The sequence below is a fragment of the Hipposideros armiger genome, unplaced genomic scaffold (genome assembly GCF_001890085.2).
Source record: "Hipposideros armiger isolate ML-2016 unplaced genomic scaffold, ASM189008v1 scaffold_33, whole genome shotgun sequence".
In the NCBI taxonomy this organism is placed as follows: Eukaryota; Metazoa; Chordata; class Mammalia; order Chiroptera; family Hipposideridae; genus Hipposideros; species Hipposideros armiger.
In genome coordinates this window covers 1,478,497-1,485,238 of record NW_017731383.1, presented here as the reverse complement: position 1 = coordinate 1,485,238, position 6,742 = coordinate 1,478,497, and the positions used below count along the sequence as shown (strand labels likewise).

Here is a 6,742-nt window from a genome sequence, read left to right as displayed (position 1 = left end):
CTGCAGAGTCTGTCCCGAGGGCCGAGGACGACGGTGGCACTAGCTGGCCGAGCTGCAGGGCAGGCGGTGGCCCGTCTTCTGCCCCACAAAGGACAGCTGGTCCTCCAATCCCAGAATGTCGTCTGAGGTTTGTACGTGTCACAGCTGTGTATTCCGAGTGTGCCTGTCCCGTGCTTCAGTGCTTTTTAAACTAAGCTCCGGTTCCAGGAGATAAAAAGAGGCAGAAGAAGCTGAGATTTGACAAGGCACCGACGGGCAGCAAGACATTGCAAATAAAAATGGGCAGAAATTACATGGATTTGTTCACTCCCTTTTCAACAGGGAAAGGTTAAATATTCAGAGGACCACCAACAGTGGCTAAAGTGACAAGTCTCAACAGGCTTTCAGACTTGACTGCCTCAAGGAAGCGTCTAAAGGGTTCTTTCTTGTCAGGAGCAGTGACAAGCACAGGATACAAAACCTCAGAAGAAATCGTTTCGGGCCCATCAGACGACACATACTTTACAGAGCTCACCTGCAGAAGGAAACCACAGGGGCATGTGTCCTCCTGCCCCGCCTGCCGCGTGCGCACACGTGGCAGACAGGAGGAAGGAGCCGGAACAGCGAGCGGCCCTTACTGCCGGGGGAGGGGAGGCACCACATTCAAGGCCGCTATCTATGTTTAAAGACAGGAGAAAGACAGCTTTTTCACACGTTTGCTTTTATTTCCACGTTCAGCCCGTTTAGAGAACCACGCGCTGCGGCGCCCCCGAACACGCTGGGACGTGGCCGACACTGGCCACGCACATGGACAGTGAGTCCTTGAGGGGACGCCGCACGCGGCAGTGCGACAGCAGGAGGAAAGGGGCCTGCCGCAGCGCTGCATCCGTCTGAGTAACAAACACGGGTGGAGATTAAAACCCAAACGAGAAAGATTAAAGCAGTGCCTTGAAACCTCCCCACTGAAGACACCGGGGGTTGAAAGGCACAACTATGTGTGGAGCCGGAATCCCAGGGGCAGTCAGTCCAGAGCGGGAAAGCACAGGCAGAATTCAGGACTTGTGCGGGCTGTTTGCAAGAGGGCGACCTCGGTTCCAGCACAGGTGACGCTGCAACAAGGGGACAGTGTTTACTCTCTGTCCTGCACCTCGCAAGGGAGCTGCGGTGGGAGTCATTGCTGAAGCCATCCCCCAGCTGAGCAGGTGAGGCAAGCATACACCGCCCCATCTCAAGAGGTGGGAGTGACCTGAACGTCCGCTTCAGTCTGACGCCTGTGCCACAAGCAGCCGCCATCCCAGGAAGCAGCCCCGACTCAGGAGGGCCCCACGCCCAGGGACGGCCGGTCACTTCCCTGCCCAGGACCGCACTCCTGGACACCCAGTGCCCACGACCCGTCAGACCCAAGGTGTGAGACTTCTAGACCGTTTCTCCGACACTGAAGAAGCCTGAGTTCCCTGCCACACCCAACCGGATTTCGAAGGCTCTGGTCTCAGACCAACCAGGGACTGATCAGAACTGGGCGCCGTGGCCGGTGACGGCCACCTTCCCGCCAGATGCTGAGGCCTTCTCCCGGCTGAGGCTCCTGGAGAGGATTGGTGCAGGCCTCCCCCTCCGCACGGCACATCCGCCCGGCGCCAGCCGGTCCTGCCATCACCCACAGCCAAACCCAGCTCACCAAAGCCCTCCCGACACCTGGAGCACGAGGCCCGGCGCTGAGGCGTGAAGAGCCCCGGCCTACAGCTGCGGGCTTGCATTTTACTCGTCCCAGTTCACATGCAAGGGTCTTATGACCGTGAGAGCATGGCGGGGGGCTTCACCATCACCTTCTAACCTGTGGGCCAGTAGCAGGATGCTGACTGCGCCCGAAGGAGGAAGCCTTACCACAGTGTTCTCGGGTCACTCCTGGCTCCCAAGAGCAATAGTTTCTTCAGTGACGAAGAACTCGATGGTCTCCTCCTCCCAGTCGTCCACGTTGCTGTCCAGCTCGTCAGTGTCCACGCCTGAGGGGAGAAAAGGGAGAGGCCACAGCAGCTGTGCAGACGGCAGGCGGGGCTGCTGCNGTAGTTTTCCTGCCACCTGGATGGGTAACCTTGAGCAGGATGCTGAATTGATGGTGCCTTGGTCTTTTCCTGGGTGAATGGTTGTCCCCTTTGGGCTTTGGGAGTCGTGGACAGAATTAATGAGTTGGCAGAAGAAACAACTCGCCTACAGGTGGCAGTCTCGGCCCACCCTCTGCAGGTAATGAAATGGGGTTTCACTCCGCGCATTCCTAACGTAGCAGGCAGCTCTCTCAGTCGCGTTTCTGCCATTTCTTCAGGATATTTTATCTAAGCTCACAGAGCAGGGAGAAGTGTGAAGAGGGATAGACAGACTTACAGGGTGGAGCAAATATGGCCCCATCATGCAAGCTTCTCATTTGACCAAGCCCACCTCTGCCTTCGCCGGAGGCTGACTGGACCCCCTCTCTTCAGGTGTGGGGCATGGTCAGGAATCAGACAGTCCTTGTTTGATTCCCGGGGACCCTGGGCATGTTCTTTATCTTCTCTGAGCCTGTTTCCTAACTGTCACATACATCAGTACTACTGACCTTGGAACAGGCTCGTGGAGTCTATAGGGCCGGCAGCGTTTCCGCCGCCGTCCCTTCTGTGCCCTGTGGTAATGAACCCAGCTGCCAGGCACTGTTCTAAAACGTCACACAGTTTCACTCACCTAGTCCTCAGACAACCACAGAAGCGAGGACGGCTAGTGCCCCTGCTGTGGAGGGGGCGTTCTAGCCAGGGTTTGGCCTCAGACGGTCAGCTCCACCTCGGCTCTGTTATGTCTGGCCACCTCCCTTTTGCAGAGACAAATGTCTTCACTGTGGTGCTTTGTGCAGAGGGGTGGTAAGCCCTGGAAAGTGGAGTCTGTGGTGGTGTATCCCTCATCAGGAGGGCAGAATCAGAGATGAGCTGAACAAACATCCACCTTATGGAGTCGCGCCCAACACAAGCCGGCACACCTCACCCTCTCCAGCTGACAGTATGGTAATTACCCAGGGCCGGCCCTGAGCCAGGCGCCGCCTACAAAACCACCGCATTCAATCATTGTTTAACACGTAGAAAAGTAGAGCAGTATACAAACATTTATTTACCTACATGCGGATTCTTAAATGTTTACATTTTGCCATATTTGCTGCAGATTTTCTTTCTAAGAGAAAAAAAGGACTCAAAGTCTGCTTTCTCTCCCCTAAATTGCATTTCTCCCCCCTCCTCAGAAGACACCATCATGTGTCTATAAGTCACGTNGAGCTCAGGAGCTGCCACACTGTGAGGAGGCCCAAGCCACACAGAGAAGCCACACATGCGTGCTCCAGGTGACAGTCCCAGCAGGCTCCCAGCCGGAAGTCACTGAGCTGAGAGAGGGGGACATGTGGGCCCGGGGCCAGCTTGTCTCCAGGTGACTGCAGCCCCTCCTGACACTAGGACGAAACCTGTGTGAGGTCTGCCAACCTGATGCTCACCCAGGGACAGAACCATCAGAGGTGGGCGTGGGCAGGTGCCTGGGGACATTTGTTCTGCCACTGTCAAGAACTAGGGGACAAGCAGGGCCCGTGGCTGCCTGGCACCTGAAGGTGTGGTGCGGGGTGCAGGGGTGCAGGCTCTCCATCTGTGGAATGGGCGTGCTGAAACCTCCACCCTCACGGCTGGCTCATCCCTTCTCAGGCCCCAACTGAAATGTCCCCCTCGGAAAGGCCTCTGCCCCTGCCACACGCTTTGTCACCTCCACGACAGCACTAGTATTAACATGTTTGTTTTTTCCTGCTTACTGTCTCTCTTGCTGGGACGTGAGCCCTGGGGGCAGGGAGTGTGTCCCACCACATGGCAGACGGAACACCACTATGTTAGATGGGTGGGCAGATGGATGGATGGATGGATAGATGGTGGATGGAAGGATAGATGGATGATGGATGGATGGATAATGGATGAATGGGTGATGGATGGACAACAGACAAATGTATGCATGGATGGACAGATGGGTGCATGGATGGATGGGCAGGTAATGGATGGGTACTTCGGTGAGTGGACGACAAGCAGACGTATGGACGAATGAATGAGACATGTAAAGCCCTGCCAACTTCCTTGAGTATCAGGGAGACCCCTGTGAGAAGTCATGGGCGAAACCACCTGGCACCAAGTCCTCCCAAGGGCTCCAGGCCTCGGGGAGGACACCGCTGGCCGGCCATGCCCAGTGGGGGACGTTGGGGCAGTGAGGTGGAGGGCACCTGTGATGCATGCTGGTCGAAAACAGTGTCGAAGATGAAGGTCTTCTCCCGGGACCGGTGTGTGCGCAGCGTGTCCTCAGGGTCCTCATCAGGGTCCATGAGCACCACCATCTAGGAGCAGGGAGAGGGAGTGGTCAGCAGAAGGGCTGCCCACGGCGTCGGGGCGGGCAGGCTCCACGCGGCTCCACGGGCAGCAGGGGCTTTGTAAGCTTAGCGTGCTGAGCCAGCAGCCTGGCTGCTGCGCTGTCCCTACAACCCTGAGCACGGCCATTCTGCACCTGTTAACCTCTTGCTCAGGGGCGCCACCCACAGGAAAAGGGAGAATGGAGGAGTGGGGGTGCCCGGGTCTCTGGGGAAGAAAAGGACCCGCCCAAGCCCTGCAGCCGGCTCTTTGTCTCTGAGGCCTCGGTTGTCCCTCCTGGGGCCTCTCCTATCTCAGGTAAACGCGCTGTTATGAAGCAAGCCATATGAGGGCCTCTGGGACTGCAGGGGAGGCTCAAGGGAGCCTTTCACAGGGGACTGAAGCAGAGGGCAGTTAGAGACCAACAGCTCTGTTGACTCCCGGAGAGGTGGGGGACTTGGGGGTCTCCAGGCCTGCAGGGCCAGGCGTTGTGCTGGAACCATGGAGTCTTAGGGGCACGACGGAGGACCAAGAGCCCCGCCCCTGGCCACCGGCCCGCCCCTGCGGGTCCATGGCTTTGGAAGCAGGTCCCAGAGGCGAGGGCTGCCCGGAGGTTCCTGGGGAGGCACGGCTGCTGGGAGCACCCCGGGGCTGCCCTGGCTTCTGGCCAGCACTTTTTCCATGATATAAACTGTGGCCCTTTGTGCTTCTCTTCTCCTTCCAGTGATGGAGGTGATCTAAGGAGAGGAGGGCTGGGGCGGTTCCTACCACGCGCGCAGGCCGGTGCTGGAGGAGGAAATGGACATGCTTCCGCCGGGGGCCGCCAGGCCCAGCACCGGGAGTGGACCAGGCGGCTAAGCACTCCGGCGGCAGAGCCCCTCAGCCTCATTTCCAATCCTGGGTCCACTGATCAGCAGCTGAGTCCCCAGACAAGCTCCCCGCCTCTCGGGGCCCCAGCGTTCTCATCTGTAACATGGATGCGCTGTGGCGGGTGAATGAGATCATGTGCACAGACAGCAGTGAACGACGTGTGTGCAAAAGTCTCAGTTGCACTGGATCTTGGACCAGAGAAAGTTTTTTTNGTCACCTGCCCTAGTGCCCCAGGCCCGTTAAGGAGACAGAGCAAGCCCACATAGCAGCAGGTGCCCACGTAGCAGCAGGTACCCACCGCTCTCTCTTCAATGGAGACAGGGTCCTTCACGTCATTCCAGAATATAGAAGTGCGGTCTCCACTCTCAAAAATCACACTGTACTGATCTCTACACTCGGCCTCCTCAAGCCAATAACGCAGATTTCCCTAGAAGAGGCACAAAGGAGGGATGCATTGCACGTCATCAATTTTCACCAAAGTAAATGTACTTATACCTGCTGCTCTTGGAGGTGTAATAAATTAGGCCAGCACCTCAACTCCCAAGGAAGTCAGCACCTCAAGTGAAAGGCTGGCCAGCATTTCTTTTGCCTACGTGGTTACAGGTTGGAACGACATACCAAGTCTTTGAAAGGCTGCTTCTCTGGGATGTCCCATTCGTCACTGATTGTCATATACCTGGGAGAGGAAAGGACACTGATTAGTAACACGCCATACCCATTAGAACAGGGGTGAGCAAAGACAACGGCAACTACACTGGGGGTTCCCAACCACCAGCAGTCCAGTCAGTCCTCACTGCACACTGGCTAAGCCACACGGACAAGAATTAAGCACCGAGAGCATCTCATCACGAGGACCCGCTGTGCTGCCTCTGCCTGCCCTCCCCCCAGAGCAGGAAGAGGCTGCGCTTTTGTTGGTAATAACCAGCGACGGGATGCCGGTGGTGAGGGGTGTACTGGCCAGCCGGAGGGGCCGAGGATGTGAGATTGTCCTGCACTGCTCTGACCGAAGGACGCAACTACCGGAAAGGCCACGAGCACTCCCCCAGAAACCGGGCCGCTCAGCAGGTGAGTGTCCAGGTTCTCAGGGCTCAAGTTTGAACTCACTTGTCAAAGTCGGTGAAGAGGTTGACTCTGAATGTGTGCTGCTTGTCGAGCTTGTAGCCATCAGCGTTTTTTACAGCATCCAAGGCATGAGCAGGGGATGCGTATTCCAGGAAGATGTACCTGACGTGAGAGAGAGGGCAGCTTCACACATGCATAGTCTCTAAGATCAAGCAAGTCATGCTCAATACACACAAGAGCCTCTACACGCACCATGAACACTGAGAGCATCTGCGACCCGTGCTCCTACCACGTCCAACGCTCCCTAGACATGAACACAATCTAACAGAAGATCTACGTCTCTAACTCCATAATCATGAATTACAGAGAAGCTCATTAATCAAAATGTCCATTTTCTTGACTGTGGCAATGATTTCATGGCTGTATATATGTTAAAACTTACGAAACTG

At 56.5% G+C, this 6,742-nt stretch overlaps 1 protein-coding gene and 1 long non-coding RNA gene across 2 annotated transcripts in view; both read right to left on the bottom strand.

The window, feature by feature from the left end:
* LOC109380142 (kinesin-like protein KIF19) overlaps positions 1–6,742 on the bottom strand; it is a 76,196-nt gene that overhangs the window by 16,475 nt on the left and 52,979 nt on the right. The gene's annotated exons all lie outside the window — the stretch shown is intronic.
* Positions 682–2,023, bottom strand: LOC109380200 (uncharacterized). Its single transcript, XR_002123396.1, has 2 exons — positions 1,861–2,023; positions 682–1,088 (listed from the first exon to the last, which is right to left on the bottom strand). It is a non-coding gene; the product is annotated as an uncharacterized LOC109380200 (long non-coding RNA).